The following is a 21,256-nucleotide window of genomic DNA, read 5'->3' as shown; positions in this document are numbered from 1 at the left end:
TCCGAATCGAGGAGAATCGGAAGATGAAGATAAACAAAAATGAATGGGATTGGAAGAGGAAGCATGTTTTCCCTTTCTGCTGTTCGGTAGGATCCATGTGATCGGGGGGGATGGCCCTGCCTGCCGACTTTTGCCACAGCTGTCCTTCTGTTTTCTGTGCCTACTTCCGGGCTGCATGTAGCAGGGACAGTGTGAAAGGGGCCGAGACTTATACTTTGGCCACCCGGGGAATCAGGGAATCGGGGAGAGTTACCGGGGAACAGATCCTGACTACAACCATGCATAGTTGTGAAGACAAGTGCATTTCAACTTTGTGTAATCATTTTTAGAATTTAGATAAGTCAACTAGTGTAGAATTGGTGAGGGTATTTTGACAGTTGATAAGTAAGATCCTCTGCACAAGTAAGAGAAAATACCCTCTGCCATTCAGGGTCGTGGGGGGCTAGCCCGTGCTGCTCGGCAGGTGCACTCGAGCGATTGTTGGCCGCAGGAAGTACTTATTGAAAGGACCTTGATGCAGAGGAGAACATCCAGTATATGGCTGCAGAATAGCATTAGTTTTACCTTCTGTCGATCCGCTGTGGGCAGCAGTGAGTAAACTCGAGCTGGCAGCCAGCCACAAGGCTGGGACATTCTGTGGTTTGAAATCCGGAAATGTCACTGTAATTCATGAAAGGCATAGACCTCCTACTTTCCCAACTTAGTGGATGACGTTTTTTGTTTATTTTGCACACCCATAACCTACCTTTAATTTTAAAAAGAAATATTTTGCAGCGTGTTAACCTTAGATTCAGATGAAGGACTTTTAGATATTGTGACATGCTCACTCCCAAAATACTTGCAGATCCAGCATTGCAGGAGAAAAACATTTAGAGGGATTAAACAAGTTGTTGGTAGAAACGCACAAATCCAGGATGTGGAAGGATATGAGATGGGCCCCCTCCAAAAAATAAAAAATGGCACAACAGTTTACGTGAATGCAAAAGGAGATGTGCAGTGTTTGAGGTACTTCACAGGCTACTTGAAAAGGAATAAGAAAAAGGGACTAACGTGCGGAGGGGGCATGATTTGACTTGGTTTGCCAGCATTCAAATTTTCAGTGCTTGTGGGGCCTGAACTACAAAAGATCTATAGCCTACTCTTATTTACCTGAATTTTGGGACCATTAGTAGATTTGGAGAATTACATTGTAACCGCCTCCCTGGGACATAGGGTTTAAACTTCTCATTCAGGAATAGAAGTGTGCACCCTGGAGTGACCAGCGGTATAAGATGAGCACTTTCAGGAGTCGGGGGAGGGGAGGTAGGAAATAGTTTTCCTTATTATATATCCATCGTACTTGCCCAAGGGCTGGCATGTGTTGGCTTAATTCCAGCATCTCTCCAGTCTTCTGAGGCCATTGTTCACTGAGGTTCCTCCTTTGGGCACTTGTTGAATTTCAGGAAACGGAGTCCCACACAAATGACACCAAAGAATGTGGCAGCTGCCTTGGTATCATGATCACAATACCAATCATAATAAAGGGGCATCATTCAGGTGCCATGGGGGTGGTAAAATTACTGATGACATCCCTTTCCCGAATACTGGGCAATGTCAAAGATGCATGATGGAGTGAAACCTACCTTCCACTTGCTTTGGGGAGGGTGCAAAAGGCATTAAAACCCTCCTAGTCATGGTAGAGGGTGGCTGAAATGTAGTCTGAAGGGGTATAATATCCTCTGCAAAATTAAAGTAAATAACTGATTCTCTGTGGGGGTTTCTATCCCACAGAGCATTAAAAGATGTTTATTCTAAAAAAAAAAAACTTTTTGTGGCTTAGATCTTTTTAAAACAATTTTAACATGTGAGGAGGTTAAACATCACAATGGGATTGTTTTCTTTTATTTTGTAGAAACCTACTTGGTAAGGGAATGGACCCGAGTCTAAATCTGAGCTACCATTGAAGCTCATTACTGCAATTGATGTTCAACATTTTTTAGAACAGGTGAGTCTCCTTGCTGCCTTGTGCTATTGATGCCCATTCTTACTTTGGGACTTTGATGCTGTTTAGTTGAGGGGCTATTGAAACTGGTTGCTGCTTGGGGCCATTGATCTTTATTACTGCCCTAGCCGCTGAGACTCTTTACTGCCTAAGGCCATTGGTATACCTTACTACTCTGGGCTACTAATGCTTCTTAATGCTGGGCACTTGAGGCATATGATTGCGTGGGGTGTTTGCGTTTATTATCACCTGGGGCAGCAGTGGGTGGGACGAACCATCAGGAAAAGCCTCCCTGCAGCTTGGTCAGATCCTGACTGGATGGGAATGTTTACAAGGCACTCAACACTTTAACAGTAGATATGCACAACGACGTCTGTTAAAAAGCAATAATCAGAAAATAAGTTCTACATATTTAGAAATACAATAGTATAAACTATCCATGCAATTCTATCGACTGCAATGTGATTTTTTATTACAGTTGTTGAGGAAAGGGAGCTGTGTTCTGGCCCACCTAATGCCCCTATCTCACCCCATCCTCAGCAATAGTACTAGCAAATTACACTAGGCACATATACTTTATATATTATAATGTGTTTGTTTTTTACATTTACTGCAAGGCCTCTGTGGTGAAGTGAGTTCTCAAGCAGCTTTTATTTCCCTTTTTCGATATTTCTTTTCAACCATATTGTGCACGGAGTTACCAGGGGAAATATGATAAATATGTTTTACTTGTGAACTACCACAATGGTCTTTTCCTTGCAGTGTAAAAGATTCAGCCCTGGTTTCCGCACAGCACTTGCAGCTTTTTATTGAGGGTGCTAACATTTAAAATCTTGGCACGTTTAGGTCCTGTGGTTAAGCATGTTATCACTAAGAGACTGATTTAATTTGCAGAATGCACTTAAGGAATTCGGCCCTGGTGATGAAAAAGCAAATTTTGACCTCCGTGAATACAAAATCAATTACAGTATAATACAATAAAGGGGCAGCCTCAGGGTTTTGTTCAAAAACATGTTCCTAGATTTCTGTTTAGTGGTAATGAAACCACAAAAAAACATACACATGTAAACCAATGAAACAACTCTTAGCTAACGGTGTTGAGCGCCATTGTATTTTTAAGAGAATGACCAAAACCAACAGGCCACAATTATTCATTGCTACACTACGTGACTAATTGTGGCAGCTAATAAATCTGACAAACCAGCAACTCCAACCACAAACCTTCAGCGTAGGGTGCAGAGGTGCGCTGCCCAAATACAACTGCACAAAAGTGACCACAGGCAACCCGAAAATAAAAATAAAACAAAGGCTGCTTTGAAGAACGATTGTTTCGCTCGCTATTAAAGCAACAGTTTGAGGAAATACGACCAAATAGCTGCCGGCTTTGGAACAGGACACCTAGTTTGCAGTCTTGGTGATTTCTCTGCAGCTTCTGATTTTGGGCAAATAAATTTATCTCCCCATGCCTTAAAAAAAAAAAAGCTGACCGTGTGTAGTGTAATTTGGTGCTCATGTAATGCACTCTCAACACCAGAGGAGATGTGGCTTAACTACCAGAACCACCGACTTTGATACTGGGGACCCAGTTTGAGTTACTACATGGCAAAACATCTTGTGATTCTGGGCAAATCACTTAGGGCCTGATTTCATCACCTGTTACTCCGTCACAAATATGGTGGATATCCCGTCCTCTGTATTACAAGTATATTTTATCAAATGAACGATATCGGTCCCGTTTGTGACAGACTGACCCATCCACCAAACTCTAAAACAGGCCTTTAACCTCCCTTTAATTTCTGCAAGCTTAAAACAAAAGTCATACATAGGGACCTCCAGCTGAGATGGAAATTATTTATTGCTGAAATGTTTTGGGATGTGATCTAACATCACTGATTCTACAGCTTCACGGTTAGAGGTGGGAGAGCCACTGAAAGCTCTAGCTAGATTGCAGACTTTCTCTCTTCTCGAGGTCCTCTTGGAACCTCGTGCCCAAAACAAACTGAGTTTTCAGAGGAGGTGATGTGGCTCATTGGCCACAACTGCCTACCATGTAGCTTGGGGATTCAGGTTCCAAATCTCAGTGTCAGCTCAGCATCCTGTTGGCAAACCTTCCTGTGCGAAAACAAAATAAACATAGTCTGTGTCTCTTATGAAGCACTCTTATGTCCTTGTTCATGGTTCATGCTATGTAAAACTGCCATAAAATACATGCATTGGCAAAGCAGCTGCTCAGTATGGCTGAAAGTTGGTGGCGTAGAGGAGATTGGTGTTGAGTGTCCTCGAGTGAAATTGCGAAGACTGGAGTGGCATAGAGTGTTGTGTATTGGAGTGGCATTGAGTGGAGTCTTGTAGAGTAGAGTACAGTGGAGTGGAGTGGTGCAGAGTAGAATGGCACATAGTAGAGTGACATAGAGTATAGTGGTGTAGAATGCATTGATGAGTAAATTAAAGTGGCATAGAGTGCAGTGGTACAGAGTAGATTAGAGTGCTGTACAGTGGATTGGTGTAGAGTGCAGGGGTATAGAGTTGAATGTTACACAGTAAAGTGCATTGGCTAAGAGTGTATTGATATAGAATGTAGTGGCGTAGAGTTGAGTGTTACAGAGTAAAGTGCATCATCGTGGAGTGTATTGACATAGAGTGCAGTGTTGCAGTGTGGCGTAGAGTGGACTTTTGCAGAGTAGATTAGAGTTGCGTAGACTGGAGTGGTATGGAGTGCAGTGGTAAAGAGTGCATTGGTGTAGTGTAGAGTGATGTAGAGTGCATTGGCACAGAGTAGATAGGCACAGAGTGAAGAGGCAATAGAGTGCAGTTGGTTAGAGTGGAGTAGAGTGCAGTGGCGTGGAGTGGTACAGAGTGCAGTAGCTTGCAGTGGCATAGAGTACAGTGGCATGGAATGATGTAAAAGTAAAGTGGTGCAGAGTAGAGTGCAATGGTGTGCAGCAGTCCAGAGTAAAGTAGAGTGGAGTATGCATAGTTTGGTTGCACACTGCTGTTACAGACAACGCATTTTTAATTGAAATGACCATTACTTCTGAGCTATACAGCACACAAACGATAATGTGTGAAAGTCGCATCACCTACTGTATTGATTTGTTTTGCTCACATTAAAGTATTTGTTTCCAGCACACTTCAGAATTAACAAAAATGTGTTTCATTTGTGCTTTTATAATTCTGATATATTCTGAAATACATGCACTGCTCATTTAAATATTGTTTGGTAGAAAACAACTGTTTCCTACCCCCAGTATCCAGCAATATTGACACATAAAGCCTCTCACTTTGAAGTCCGAGAAAGAAAAGTAAACACCATGCTCACTCAGAAGACAAAGCCTGACATTTGACCTAGGTTTTTGAATGCACAGCAAATGTAAAAAGATAAGAACAACATGTACAAGTCTGTTTACAGAAAGGAGCACTAGTGGAAGAATACACGGGGAGTTGGTGTGAAAAGGCTTTGGACCTTGGGAGGGACAAACTCACCATGGACAGCATAAAAAAGCCAGCAAATAGAAAGTCAGAAATTGTGAGTTACAAACCCCTAAACCAATGGTAATCAATGGATGGAATGCATTCCCAGGGAAGCTTTCTGAATGCCCCCAAGATGTCTTTAGCTAACCAGAACAGCAGTCAGTCTGAAAGACTTTGACCTTGAAATGTATTCTGCATGCCACTCACGCTCTAATCTCCTCCAGTTGAACAAAACTATAAGCTTTGGTGCTTGAAAGAGATACTGATTTAGTGACTGAATTGCACCGCGTGAAAATGGAAAATCTGGCTCAAGCTGGTTTCCCTGCTTGACTAAATTGTGTGATTCTAGGCAAATACTTTATTTCACTGAGCCTCCCTTTTCTTAATCTTCACATACGTGAGTGCCTTCAAATACACAAGTCCAGCATGTGCCCTGTACAAAAAAACTCTCATGTTTGATTTAATAGCCTATAATATTGCTACATGTATAATAAGAATCTAGGCCACATATAGGGTGCACATGGAAACTGACTTGCCTCCTACTTTACTAATAGCATCATTATCAGGGCAGGGACAGGAATGTTTCTCAATTCATATTTAGAAACTGTCACATTTAATAAATACTTCTCAGTGCAAAAATAAAATCTGATGTATGAAGGTAAAACAGTACCTTTTTGATTTTTGAAAACACCTTATTATATTCTAACATGATGTATGTTGTATGGTTTATATGCCAGATATTTTCAAGGCTAGTCTCATCCAAAGACTCTTAGAGATAAAGCCTACCCTTCACTCGACTCTGGCTTGGCCCTCCCTGTTAATTTGTTGACTCTCGTACATCGATGCTTTGCATAGTTATCGTCTTGGAATGCCGTATCCTTTGCAGACCCATGATCTTGGTTGTGCTACTTCAAGTGCTCTACTTTTTTTTGTGAAAGAGTTTTTATTTTTTATTTCATCAGACAGAATTATGCCATCGGGTAAGTACGGTTATGGAGAATCAATCTGTACATGTGCACCCACACCCAAGTTATTCATACCTTTTTATCTAACAGTATTAATGATCACTGATAAAGTTATCACAGAAAATGATGATGAGCTTCCGTGGAATCCTTGAATTTCTTTTGCCTGCCCCATATCCTAGTAGTTTTCCAGAGACGAAATTGGCAACATTATTTTGCCATAATTCAAACACTGTGGGTCATGACTACCATGATTCTAGCAATAGCTCACAGAAGTACCACATGCTTACCCCTACATATGCTATGCAGGAGCATTATTGTGGCACTTAAGGGTACAGGGCATTTCAAAGTCATCACCAGGTAATTTGTAACATTTTACTTGGCCATTTTACTTGGCCATCACAAATGAGGGGGGGCAGCAGGAGCATTATGGCCCAGACCCTGGGCTTTCCTAGGCCGTGCAGTGCTTTAGTAAAATGTATTTATATGTTTTTTAATTTTAAAGAAGTCTGTCATCTTCATTCATAACGAAGAAGCTTATGTGACCACGCCACTTCATGTTGCCAAGTACCATGTTTTCGCTTTATAAACAGACAGAGGCACTACATAGCAAGAAATACTGCATGCACCCGAATCTGTGTGATTAGGAACTGGAAAATCAGGTTTGACTGTGACCCAGGCTTTAAGATTCCATGTAAGTTTCTTTATGTTTTGCAATCCGTAGGGAAATTGTATCCACAACATTTTACCTAAAGTGCTTACATGGAAAAATGTCCTAAACAGTATTGGCATTTACCAATTATTGCATGAAAATAATAATAATAACAACAGTAATGAAATAATAATAATAATAATAGTAGTAGTAATAATAATAATAATAATAATAATAATAATAATGATAATAATATTAATATAACATTTCAAATGTTGGTATTGTTATGATTGTTGTTTTTGGTATTGTCACCCTTATCATCAATGTGATTGTTATTGCTGTAGCGTCCTCCCCAGTCTGGGTACACGCTAATGACTACACCACACATGGAGCTGTAAATCATACTTCATCATATTCCTCTGTGTGTCCCTGTAAACTGCAACATTCTAATCCAAGCTTTAGGAGTCCGAAAGGTTCCATTCTAAAACATGCAAGACACTATGGGGGTCATTCTGACCCTGGCGCCAGGGCCACCGACCACGGGAGCACCGCCAACAGGCTGGCGGTGCTCCAACGAGCATTCTGACCGCGGCGGTTCAGCCGCGGTCAGAAGCGGAAAGTCAGCGGTCTCCCGCTGACTTTCCGCTGCTCGTTTGAATCCTCCATGGCTGCGGAGCGCGCTCCGCAGCCATGAGGATTCTGACCCCCCCTACCGCCATCCTGTTCATGGCGGGAAAGCCGCCATGAACAGGATGGCGGTAGGGGGGGTCGCGGGGCCCCTGGGGGCCCCTGCCGTGCCCATGCCAATGGCATGGGCACGGCAGGGGCCCCCGTAAGAGGGCCCCGCAAAGTATTTCAGTGTCTGCCTTGCAGACGCTGAAATACGCGACGGGTGCCACTGCACCCGTCGCACCTTCCCACTCCGCCGGCTCGATTACGAGCCGGCATCCTCGTGGAAGGGAGTTTTTCCCTGGGCTGGCGGGCGGTCTTTTGGAGACCGCCCGCCAGCCCAGGGAAAAACTCATAATACCCTCCGCGGTCTTCTGACCGCGGAGCGGTATAATGGGGGCGGAATTCTGGCGGGTGGCCTCCGCCGCCCGCCAGAATCAGAATCACCCCCTATATCTCCCACTTTGTTAAGTAAAAAATTGCAATTTCTAGAGAATTCAGTATATATATACCTATGTATATCTACATCTATATGTATCCTACTGGCGGTCGCCAGTAGATAGCTATAGTGAGGACCTAGTTTCCAGTGGAAAAGCATTTTTTGTTTTGCCAATAACTGAGGTGCCATTTTCCGAATCTACACAAAATTTTCAAAATTAATAGAACAGTCAGTTTAGCTGCTGTCTTGAAAGTTTTGCTGTGATCCGTTAAGAGGGTGCCGAGAAAAATGGAGGGTTCCCAAAATGTGTTTTTCCCCCGCATTTTTCCATAGGGTCTTTAGACATGCCTACAGCCCGAACTGCTGGACAGAATTACACCAAATTCGACAGGAAGCTAGAGGTTGGTGTGCAGACTGTGCTTTTTGTGATTTGGTGTAAATCCGTTCAGTAGTTTTGGAGATATTTAAGGGAAAATAATGTAGTTATCTAAGGACTCAGATCGTCCGTGGATCCAACAGTCCCCATGCTCATATCTGATTGGCTCCCAACAATTCAACCAGGAAGTGTTGGCAGCCATTTTCGGGCTAGGCTTCAGCTGAATCCCAAAACAAACCACAACAAAAATACATTAACCCCTTAGCCTTGGTCCCGGGGTCCCTCTAGGAGCACCAGAGAAAAAAAGTGTATATTTTTAAAATTTGCCACAAAATCCACAGTGGATCAGCAGATTTTGCCGAAAATGTTTAAAAAAAAGCAAAGCAAGGTCTCCCGTGCTTGTTAATAATTTTGCCCCTGGGTGAGCCAGGTCCCTGGGCCCCCCTCATAGGGCTCTTAAAAGCCCCAGGGACCACCACCTCCCGGGGCCAACCTGTGCTAAAGGAAGAAAGGGGGCCAAGCGGTCCCCCTCCTGGAGCCAATTATAGCCCTGTGGACCACCATCTCCCACTGCCAGCTCCTGCTATCTCCTGAGGTGCCCACCCTCGGGATGTAGCAAGGTGCTTTTGCTTGATCAGAGCTGTGACATCTCGTGCCAATGAAAAGCAAACACTGCTTTCAGCAAGTGGGAGCTGTAAAAGTGCTACTGCTTGTTGGAAGTGGAGTTTTTATTTATTTCCCTGGGCAAGGAAAGGGATGGAAGTATTGTTCCCGCAAGCAGGAAGCTGTATTTGCAGCAGATCTCTGTGTGCAGGAGCAATGCTGGCTCCAGTGCTTAATTTGTAAACTAAAACATGTGGGTGCTCAAAGCTCTCCTTTGAAACATGTGGCTGCTGCAATTAAATGTGCAGGCACAGAATACTGAGGCAGCATAATCCTAAAGCCATTTCAGGCCTCTTTAATCCATTTACACCCACTCCCTGTCCCTTCAGCTCACTCTTGCAGCTTTCTGCCTTCTCCCTTTGGGATGCTTTTTCATTTTTCTCTTCCTCTGTCTTTCCCATATGTGTCTTTTGCTCACAGTAAATGCCTGATGCTATAAAATAAGTGCTGGACCTAAAAAATAAGTGCCAGTGCCCCCCACTTCAAACCACTGGTTTAAATTAAGCACTGACCGGCTCTCACAGGAGGGAGGCCGGCTGGGACTGCGGGGACCTTGATGCTCCCTGTGGTCCCTGAAATTTATTGAAAAATGAATACATCCAGCCCTGTGTATTTACCTTAGATAAATACAGAGGGCAGGACTCATTGTGACACAATGCTTATCTCACAGAAATTAAATCTCAACGAGAAGCGCTATAAACAAAGCAGGTGCCCATTTTGAATCTCCTTTTCTGTAAAGTACTAATCCTAATTTCTTGTTCACGTTCAAGGCAAAGCAAGTATTTTTTTCTGCATTTCCAACTTGAAAAGGTATCTGTATCACTTGATGGAGGTGTGATGAGTCTGTTCTTCTTGTAATCGGCTGCTGAGACCAGACATCGTGTTTTCTCTTTTAAAAACTGCAAGTATGTAACACGGACTAAAAGCCCTGCCATTTTGGCCCCACTACATATACATTAGTGGTACTCAACATCTTCCCACCATTTTCCCAGGATAATGGACAGCTTACTAAAAGGATCCCCTCCCTCAAAGGCTGTGCGTGGCATGTGGTTGTGTAGTTATAGGGGTGGGCCAGGCCCTGCGGTCAGTCCCCGCCACACACGCCAAAGGCCATGTGTGGCACAGGGTTGAGTGGTTAAAGGGGTTTGGCCACAGGCCATGCAGCCAACCCTCAGTCATGAGCAGCAGTGTTTGGATTAACATAAAGTAATTAAAATTACTTTTTTTAACCACTTTTTATTTATTTTCTTATAGTACAAACTACAATATGGCCATGACAACATAGAAATGTAGTCAACAGTAATGTATATGTTCCCAGAGGGTCCAAACATTCTAAGTAGTGGCATTTGTCACAACAGGAGACATTGGTTCAGTTTTTACATAATAAAAAACATTAATTAAAACATATTGATTTGGCAAATCATAACAGATATGCAGTCACTCAAGTAACTAAAATGGCTTAACATTAAAAATTGCATAGAAATTCACTGAAAAAAAACAATGGTTACAGGGACATTATAGTTAGGAAATAGAATTTAAAAAACATAGAAATTCTATTTCTGTGTGGGATCACGTACCGGGACAAATGTCCGACCACTGAACGTTCCCCTCAGTCTCCCAGTAAAAATTATACCTCACTTGTGTAGGTGGGCCAAGTGCCTGTGACAAGAAAAAGCCAAAAACATGTTGAAATTGAGGGGGAACCAAAGCGGGTCCAAAAGGGCAGTTTGAAAAAACACATTTTTCATTTTTAGGCTGACAAGTGCAGCAGAATTTTTATCGGTATAGATGAGACAATGTTGGGTGGTAGGAATTTTGTGGATTCTTGCAGATTCCAGAAGGTTCCATCACAAAAATGTGGGAAAAATGTGTGATTTCCAGCAAAGTTGGAGGTTTGCAGGGCATTGTGGGTAAGAAAATGGTGTGGGTGCATGTGAAGCACACCACCCTGGAATCAACCAGATGTTTAGTTTTCAGATGTGTCTAGGTCTTGTGGATTTTTCTACATGGCAGCGTCCTAAAGTCAAAAAAGTGCAGCCCTCACCATTCCAAGTGGGACGATTTTGAAAGTTACCAAGCTCTCATGGCCCAAATATAATTCAAAACCCCAAATAATCAAATGTCCTCTTTCTTGCTGTGGAATAAGATGTTTTAGTGTGCGGGAGGAGAGCTGAAAGACTGTTACCCCCTTCAGTTGGGGTGGGGGCATAACCAGGCCCATACTGGTTGGTAGCCACCACCCCACTATTTTTTTCTTTAAATCCCTGACATCTAGTAGACTTTCTCCCCTCCCCCCCCCCCGGTGGGCAGAACAGCTTTGGCACCATTTATTTGGGGTGCGGGTATGGCCATTTGCACGCTGACATCATCAGATGTCAATGGGGGGATGCGATTTCCCTTCCATCCCCGACTGAAGGGTGTGGGCCGGGTGCAGGATGAGCTGGTCTCGTCCTGGCCACATGGGAACAGGCTAGGACGAGACCAGCTCACCCCAGGCACCCTGAGGGTTAATTGCTAATTCAGTTTCTGACTGAACAGAACACCTGTTCTTTGTCCACTCACCAGAACGGTAGAGTAAAATCTAAAAATAGCTGGATCTCATAAAGTAAAACTGGCCATAGGGACTGGTCAAGTAGATTTTTCGAGCCCTGTATATATATATATATATATATATATATATATATATATATATATATATATATATACACACACACAAAGTATATATATATATATATATATATATATATATATATATATATACACCTACACACAACTGTATCTCTTAGATCAGTCTTCTTGGTGCTTTGATCATACGACCAGAGTTGGTTACTGTAAGCTGTCTTCTTCAGTGTCTGGAATTTTTATAGTTGATAAGGAGTCAGCAGCAGTCACTGAATTTTCAAAGTCAGTCTTTCTTTCACCCTTTTGAGTTGAAAACTGTTGAAACACAGGCCTAAATGGAGGAGAGACTCTCGTAACAGACTTTCCAGGGTGCTGGGCAGTCACCATGTGTCCTTTAGAGGAGACCACTTGGAAAGGTTCAGCATTGTAGGGAGCATCAGATTTTCTTTTATGCATCTGTCGGACGATCACCAAATCTCCTTTTCTAAATGAGATGTCCTTTGATGTTGCCTCTTGTCTGCATAAGCTTTCATTAACTGCTTGTTAACCAAGTCCCTTCTGTGAATCATGTTTTCACTTTTGTACTTTTTGGTGGTCCGTTGAGGTGACTTGTTTGTCATTGCTCTCCTAAACATTGGAGTCAGAGGACTTTCACCTGTGGCCGAGTGAGGTGTTGTACAATAAGCTTTGTAGAATAGAATTCAATACTGTTTTCAAACTGAGCTTCTTAAGAATTGCACGCTGTACTGCTTTCTTTAGTGTGCTCATAAAACACTCAACAAGTTAATTGGACTGTGGCCATAAAGGTGTACTCTTTTGATGCTTGATGTTCAGCTGCTCCAAGAACTCTTTGAATGCTTTACTATTAAGGGGTGGGCCATTATCAGACTTCATAATGGCTGGAATGCCCCATGTCTAAAATATTCCATCCAGTTTTTCAATAACTCGTTCATGAGTTGTAGATGGGAGATCTTTTACCAAAGGGAAAACGTGAGCATTAATCTAAAATCACCATTAGATGATGTCCATTATCAAGTGGAGCAAAGAAATCAATGGATATTATCTCCCATGCATGTCTAGGGAGTTCTGACATGTTCTGAGTATGTTGAGTAACATTGATTGACAGGCAATTGCATATGTGACAGGCCTTGAGTTCCTTTTCAACCCTTTCGTGTAGGTATGGAAACCAGACTCCGTCTCAGAGACCTCTCTTATGACAACGTCCCACAATGTCCTTGAGTCACTTCATTCACTTTCTGTCTCAGACTCTCCGGAATCGGTATTCTTGACCCTCGCAGTATACAGGAGTGTAGCTCAGTCAGTGAGATTAGGGGTGTGTGAATCTCACATTTCCCAGTGAAACAAATTGGAAAAACAAAACAGGCATAGAAGACCCGATTCTGGGCCCCCAGACACAACTGCTGAGTCAAGACTGCATTTGTTTGGCGGGGGTATCACACCCCAAACAACTCCCTTGAAGCTATGCCCCTGCCGGTATAACTCCTTCCTGAGTTACGGACAATTCATCTTTGAAATTTTTCTATTTTTTATATTCACCATCATTATGAAGAGGTAGAATGTGTTTGTTCCACGACTGATGTGCAGTTATGTCCTTTAACTTCAGCAGGTCACTATCATGGTTCATAACAGTCACAATCTGGGCTAATTATATAGCAGCTGGTTTACTTGAATTGACAATGAAATTAATGTAGACCTCGGCCGTCTTAGATGGAGTACCATGACATTGTATAGACACTCTCGGAAAGTAGTCAGCAGGATTCTGATCTTTTCCTGGACAATGTACAGTTGTGCAATCATACTCTTGTAATCGTAGTCCCCATTGTTCAATGCGAGGAGACATCTTGGCTCTTGAATTGCCAAAGATGGTCATCAGACCTTGATGATCAGTTACCAGTGTGAAAGGCTTTCTATACAGGAACACATGAAAATGTTCACATGCCCATACAAGAGCCAAACTTTCTTTCCCAGGTTGTGAGTAAGCACGTTCTGCCTGGAACAAACTTCTACTAGCATATCCACAATATGCCATTGAGCATTTGGGCATCCATTAACCTGTGCAAGGATAGTGCCTATCCAACTGGACTAGAATTAACCAAAAAATATGTATGAAGCTTTGGATTGAAGTATGCCATTTCAGAACCATTTTCAATGGCATGTTTGATTCTTTTGAAACTTTTCTCACATTCTTGTGACCATTGAAAATAAACTTTCTTCTTCATTAAATCACTTGCCATGCCAAGAAAAGAACACAGCATTGAAACATCTTGTGGGGGATCAGCATTTGGCATAGCTTGTACTGTTGCAGGATCAGGCATCATACCCCCATCAGAAACGATAAGGCCAAAGAATTTCAGTTTTCTCTTGTTGAGCTCACATTTGTTTGCATTTAAAGTCAAACCTGCATCATTGAGTAATTGACATTCTTGTGTGAGAGCATTCTCCCACTCGTTCTGTGTATCTTCAAAAACTCAAATGTCATTGCTGTAGTTGAATGCATTTACAACAGGCTGTATGCTAGGACGAATGATGTATTGGAAAGGCTCTGCAGCCAATGGCACACCAAAACGAAGTCTCTTGTATCTAAACACACCAGCATGTGTAGAAAAGGTTGTAATATACATGCTGCTTTCTCCAAATTACAACTGATAGTAACCTTTATTTAAGTCAAGTTGAGAAAATACCTTGGCACCATACAATTGCGTTATCATGTCAGCAATGTGTGGCCCTGGATGCCGTTGTCATTCATTTGCTTTGTTTGCCTGACGTATGTCACTGCATATGCACACAGCTCTTTTCCTGTCCTTTTTAGGCCCTACTACAGTAAGAGAAACCCATGATGTTGGACCAGTGGAACACTCAATAATGTCATGCTTAAGTAATGAATCAAGTTTTCCAACAGCTTCTTGTAAATGAAAAGAAATTTGTGTATGTCTCTGAGCAGCCGGACGGACCTCTTTATTAATTTGCAGTTTTACTTTCATAGTCTTTAGAGTTCCTACACCATGAAACAATGAAGGGAATTGACTTACTACTTTGTGATGAGCATTCATGTTGTAATTCACAGAAATCAGCCCCATATCAGCAGCTGCGTTGAAACTGAGCAAACAAGTACTTGATGCTGTACCTTAAAGCACATGGATCGGTGCTTGTACCTTTGTTTTCCTATGCTTTACTGGTGTTACAAATGAACCTTGACATTTTATAGGCTTCAATGCAGCCCAAGTATACTCTTTGTTCTTCAACACCGTAAGCCACGGTAATGGAGATAGTTCATTGTATTTCTCTTCAGGCATTATGTTTATCGATGCACCACTGTCAATAATCATTGGATATTGTTTGTGTGATTTGGTTGCTTTGGCATGACGACTTTTCTTTGACTGGCATTTTTCTTCACATGCGACCAATCCGACGTGCACGTTTCTTTGAAGTATACATTGACATGGTACAGTCACTTTCCTCACTTTTACTTATTATTGAGGCAGTGGACCTGTTTGACGATGATTTAGATGACGATCGACTTGGTTTACTGTCCATTTGACTCAACTGATGCCGACACTTGGCCTTGTGAGCATGTATCGAACATTGCTTCTGGAACAAATTGGCTGCCACTTTGACTTTGCACCATGACACACTTTCTTCATCCTTCGCTATACACACTGTTATAAAATGTTTCTCTTTCCCACTGCCTTTACATTTTTTGTCAAATGGTGGGGCACTTTCCTTTGTGTGCAAACAAAAATCCACATCTAAAGCAACTTTTTTTTATGTGTAGACATCACTTTGTGTCCTTTTTTTTGCTTTGGATTACTCATCACACTCATGACTGACTCATCTCCAGCCTCCATGTTGGCAGCTTGTCTCTCAGCACACTCCTCTGCTCTGGTATCCATCAGCACTAAGCATTTGTCTCAGCATTCGTCGTCTGAATGAATCCGACAAACATCCATCACTAACTCTAAGACGCATGGCTTCTTCATCATTAAATTAATTGAACTTACAATGTTTGTTGAATGCATCAAGTCTTTCCACAAATTCATCGATTATTTCTCCAATGACGTTTGGAACTGGATTGAACTTGAGATTCAGCGCATTTTTAATCTGACAGTATGTGACTTCTCGTCAGTTATCAGCATTTTCTTTGTGACTTCTTTCACACCATCATCAGCATTTTGAGATATTTGAGAATCTTCCTGTTATCATTCTCCTCAAATGCATCAATGAAATCTTCAAATGTCTCTATCTAAGCAGTCCATCTGTCACCAATATTTTGCTATTTGGCAGCATTGAAAGGTGGTGGTAGTTTCAGGAAGGCGGAAGCATTGTAACTGTTCATGGGAGTGGCTGGCAGTGAGAGTGGAGCTTTGTCGGGTGCCCTTGGCTGTCCCTGGGAATCTGCATCATCAGTGAGGTCCAACAATGGTTCGGCCTCTAGGTCATCCAGGGCAGTCTTTGAAGTTTTGACCACCTTCTCCATCTTCTCCATCGAAGCCCCGTCAATCGCGGAGACCTCTGGAGTTGTTCTGAGCCTCCACCTGGCAGCTTTGATGACGTGCCGCTTCAGGTATTGGGCAGCTCAGTAAGCACAGCTTGGGTCTCCCTGGCTGATGCTGAGGTTCTTACACTCCACTTATCAAGACTCTGGTAAGTGTAATAACAGTATGCTTCCTTTTACTTGTTCTCTCTGCCAGTGTAATTATCCACAACTGTATGCGGTAAGATATGATTTTCCTTGACTGCACTTTGTAGGCCTTTTTATATCCAGCTTCAGCTTTAATGATCCGTACAGTGTATATCTTTATTTTGCATAGCTGCATGGTACCTTATAGTAGGGTCTTGATCGTAGCTTCTTGACCAACAATGCATAGACTTCTTAGTAAAGGCCCTCTTTCCATTTCAAATGCTCCACTCTGGCTGGAGTTGCACTTTGACTCCACATATGCTAGCTGTCGACACAGCACTTCGACTAAGGCACACATGGCACACACAAACAGTTGTTTGGACCACTGCAAACTCTCCAGGAGAGCACTTTCTCCTTTGGGTTCCTTATACCCTTTCTCATCGCCAGTTGTAAGGTACTCCCCATCCTGGGTACCCGCCAATGACTACGCCACATACTGAGCTGTAAATCACGTCTTTATTACTTTGTATATGCCTGTGAACTGCAACATTCTAAACCAAGTTTTCATTGTGTTCTGTTCTAGCTATTATGTCACACTCATACAGAGTCAGTTAGGAGTTAGAAAGGTTCCCTTCTAAAACATGCAAGACACTACAAATCACTATTATGGTTGATATTATTAGTATTATTACTCCTAATATTGGTATGCTAACATCTACAGCAAACAGGACTTACTGTCAAAAGTAAATTGACCAGTAGACATTGTACTCTGAAGTATTTAGTCATGAATATCCTCATACTCAGGAGAAAGGAGCACAATGCTCTTAATAGTAGAGGAGGTTGGTGTCCCCTGGAAGGAAAATAAGTGAATTGGGAATTCCCTGATACATTGCTACTTTAGAAGTGTGTAGGTGGGTGTATTTCACTAATTAAATTTACTGAGACGGATGGTGAGTTGCATACATGGTGATGCCTCAACCAGTGCCCCTGGGCAATTAAGTAGACATGGTAGGTGGGAATCCTTCGCCAGCACATGCTTCTGGAAGGTCATGTGCACAAAAGGATGGGGCAGAAACAGGAAGCAAATGCCAGGGAGTCTCAAGGGCAGGTAAAGTCAACCTTCTCTAACTGGTTGCTCTCTGAAAGAGGGACTATGGTGGGCTTCTTCTTTCTCCCACCACAGAGGCATTTTAGGAGATGAGAAAAAGTGGCCCTTTGCCCAGGGCCCTCACCTTTCAGGGGGAACCTGGGAAAGTGAAAGTTTTGTCTGTATTACGTCAGTCTTTTTCTCTACCTCAACCTTTAACCCATAATTAAATATTGTTTAGCATCATGGGCCTTAAATTATCCAAAAATGGGTGAACACATTTAAAGTTGTTCCGAACAGGGGTTCCCAAACTATTTTTTACCCGGGACCCCAAAATCCTTAGGATAACACTTTCACCAGAAAGAGAGAGAGTTGCAGGGGGTGTATTCAAATGCTGGTGATGGCCATTCCTCCTGTTAACTGCCTATTGATAGAAGGAGCAGTAAGGGGATTTTCCTGCGTGATGGGAAGAAGGGAGAGTATGTGCCTACAGTAGAAGGGAGAACGAAGAGGTATACCCCTACTGGGGGCTGCATAGAAGGGGAACAGGTGAAGAAGATTGCAAAAGTGTAGTGCCCTTAGAGCAAAGCAGTAGATGGGGATTTTTATGCCATTTTCAGTGGGAAGAAGGAGAATTCCTCCGGTGCAGTGATGCTAGTGACAGGAGCTCTAATGGGGTTCACCCAGATGGTCCCATATCAACTCCTCCCTAGAATTGGATTGCCTAATTAGTCTTTAATTTCATTCCCTAGTTTTAAAGTCATCTAACTGTTTTCTTGTTCTCTTTACTGTCAACAGAATAATAAAAGATTGAGTCAACCGTGCCAAGTTACAAAGTCATAATATTACCCACTCAAAAGAATGATTTATATTAAACTTTGACAGGGTAAAACACAATGTCCACTTCCTGTAGTTTGGAACAGCAACCTTTTGACTCACACTGTTTCTTTGTTGACACGTTATTTTAGCAGCATTGTCATCAGTTTGTTTTCCTTCAGGGATCCACTTCCTGTTCTGAGTTAATTTTGCAACTAAGTATTTTTACCTAATTTGTATGGTTGCTGAACACCTTGTGGACTAGGCGTCAGCGTGCTTAACGGTGGGGGGATGAATTGACATAATCTCAGGTTATTCCTCTGATGCTGTTTGTGTGTTAGTTATGTCATGCTGCCACAATTTAGTCATATCAGTTACCTTGCTTTTACTTACGTTTGAAAATCACTGCTCACTTGTAATCGAAAGTCATTATTACCTCGTCGGTCGTCTTCCTTATCCCAGTCCTCACGATATAAGCTCTGCAGTTACAGGAGTACAGTCCTAACCTATACTCATGAATTTAAAAATCTACCTGATTACATAGCTGAGCCATTAAAATCCCCTTCCTGTACTGTTTTCATAAAGTGGGGTTAACCTCCCCTGGACCTATTCTTTCAGTTACTTCAGTACGGTAGAGATTCATCTGTGCTAAAGCAACTTATTTATTTGTTTTTATGGTTTGTATTGAGATAAGCATATAGGCCTAGTCTAGTAGCCTTCCTTTGCTATATACCTTTTGCTAATTTTTAGGGTTGAGCCTGCGAGAGCAAGCACCAGCGAATGCGTCTCCCTTGAAAGACAGTGTTGTATACAAGAAGGGCTTAGAGCCCGCCCATTCCTTTACCGTTTGTTGGCTCCACATCATTCTTCTTTGTAATCTGCATAATTGGCTCATACAGCCGAAATGTCATTTCTGTTCCTCTCTGTGGAGCAGGAACCAAGCACAGTCAGCTGCTCCCAACTTGATTTTGGTACTATTTTTCTTTGTTGATGCTTGCCTCTCCTCGCTCCCCCATTGTTGCTTGCATTTTTCTGCTTTTTGCTGACGTGTAGAGTGCGAACTTGCCCGAAGGTGTTGTAGCTTGCATGAGCACAGGTCGAGTTGCCATGCAAGTGCTGATTTTTCAATGTAAACTTTTTTAAATTTGTTTCAGTTTGGTATATTAAAACTCGACTTGCAGGTTTTGCAACTCTTCACATGAACCCCAATTACATTCCTGAAGGTCACAGTCACGTTTTCTTTTATGCACAGGCACACAAAGTGATTTGCCCAGAATCAGAAGATGTTGAGCCAACACCGAGACTCGAACATGGTTGCCCGCATTCCCAAGTCAGCATTTCTGGCAGTAGCAACACTTCCTCTCCTTTTCGATACATCTTCTATCTCGATGGCTTTCCCTGCTTTGAAGATTGTGAAAGGGCCCTGGTAATGGGTGATGTGTTCCCAGCAATAAATGCAGATTAGGCAGCTAATTTAACACCCCCGATTCCCCATCTCCCTTTCCTGTTTCCAATCATCTGAGGAGCGGAGGAGTAGGGGCAAACGGAAGGGGGAACAGTAGCCCACAGGCTGCAAAGCTCCTAGCCACGGCATTTACAACAAGCACTGGCAAAGCCAGTAGTCTCACCTACAAGAGATCTATTGCTGTTCAACATAGCGTAAAAATATTGACAAAGTCAATGGATCTTGTATAGGAAAGACCTTTTGGCTTTGCCAATGCTTGTTTTCTCTTGTGACCTGTGTGTAGAGACCCAAGTGTTGATGGTCTTTGACTGTCCTGGTTGCCGGGAATCTAACTAACAAATGAGTGCCACCACTTCCACCCTGCAAACAGCGGTGATGCACAATATCAGAAATGATAGAAATAATTTTTTCGAAATAACAAACAGCAGGACCACAACTCCTGGCTCCAATGTAGCAGCCGTGCAGTGAGACTTCTATTGCGTGTGGCTTTGTCATATGTAAACAGGTCTATGAGAAGCCCTCCTTGATTTTCTGTGATTGGTTGTGAGGAGCATGAGTGGAATGCCAATATGGAGCATAGGAAGCTCTTCAGTAATGCGAGGCACGTGGACATATTTCATCTCGGGAAGGGATGCCCCATCATTCTAGAGACTCTGCCCAGCTGTCTGGTCAGCCTCCAATTAAATTGTTGCAGTCTATAACAAAAAAGAAATGGAAGCTGCTTTTCAAGCAAGGAAGGGCCCTCCTTCTTCCAAGATGACCCCTGACCAGTACTGAGATACAGCTGCAGAAAAGGTAGATCACAAGTGCAGATATGTGCAGGGGACAGAGTTAACAAGTGATCAGACACTTGCATAGTAATTTCCCCTGCAAGTCCCTGCTGTCCAGGATGACGAGGAGGATATCTTATCGTAGTACAGGTAAAAGGAGCTTGATTTTTTGCCAGTTCATAAGGTCATACGAGGCATCCTTTCTAGAGAATAGTGAGTTGTCAAGAATACTAGTTTTCCATGATTCCATGATTCCATTCTAGGACATACCCCCTGAATGGATTTCAGGGTGAATTGCGGGGTTGGTCAGGGTTATTTCCTTATGGCTGGTATGTCTCGCCAGGGATCCATTATTCCAGGAGCTACAGCTACATCAGTTGCAAAAGATTAGAAGGATTGAAGGTGCCATTAAAAAGTATTATACTTAGGGCCACTAAAATTATGCAATTCTGCGGCCACTATGCAATATGTTGCATAATTTGCCTTTTCTTGCTGCATAATTTAGTCAGCCCTGCTGCATGATTTGTTGTAACCTGCTACATAATTTCAGTAGAACTGCTGCAACCAATTTTAGCTTGTGAGCACAAACCTGTATGACCTATACTGTTCAGTTGCTTCTTCAAATCTTTCAAGCATCAGCAGAG

General features: G+C 42.5%; 1 long non-coding RNA gene across 2 annotated transcripts in view; it reads left to right on the top strand.

Moving 5' to 3' along the window:
- LOC138249898 (uncharacterized) overlaps positions 1-21,256 on the top strand; it is a 587,389-nt gene that overhangs the window by 146,959 nt on the left and 419,174 nt on the right. The window contains exon 3 of one of the 2 annotated variants that reach the window (XR_011194856.1): positions 1,892-1,984. The exons of the other annotated variant lie outside the window; for it this stretch is intronic. This is a non-coding gene — a long non-coding RNA (uncharacterized lncRNA). The remainder of the gene's footprint in view (positions 1-1,891; positions 1,985-21,256) is intronic. 2 annotated transcript variants of the gene reach the window in all.

This window comes from Pleurodeles waltl, chromosome 8 (assembly GCF_031143425.1).
Source record: "Pleurodeles waltl isolate 20211129_DDA chromosome 8, aPleWal1.hap1.20221129, whole genome shotgun sequence".
Taxonomy (NCBI): domain Eukaryota; kingdom Metazoa; phylum Chordata; class Amphibia; order Caudata; family Salamandridae; genus Pleurodeles; species Pleurodeles waltl.
The sequence above is the reverse complement of the archived record's forward strand: the minus strand, read 5'-3'. Positions and strand labels throughout refer to the sequence as shown.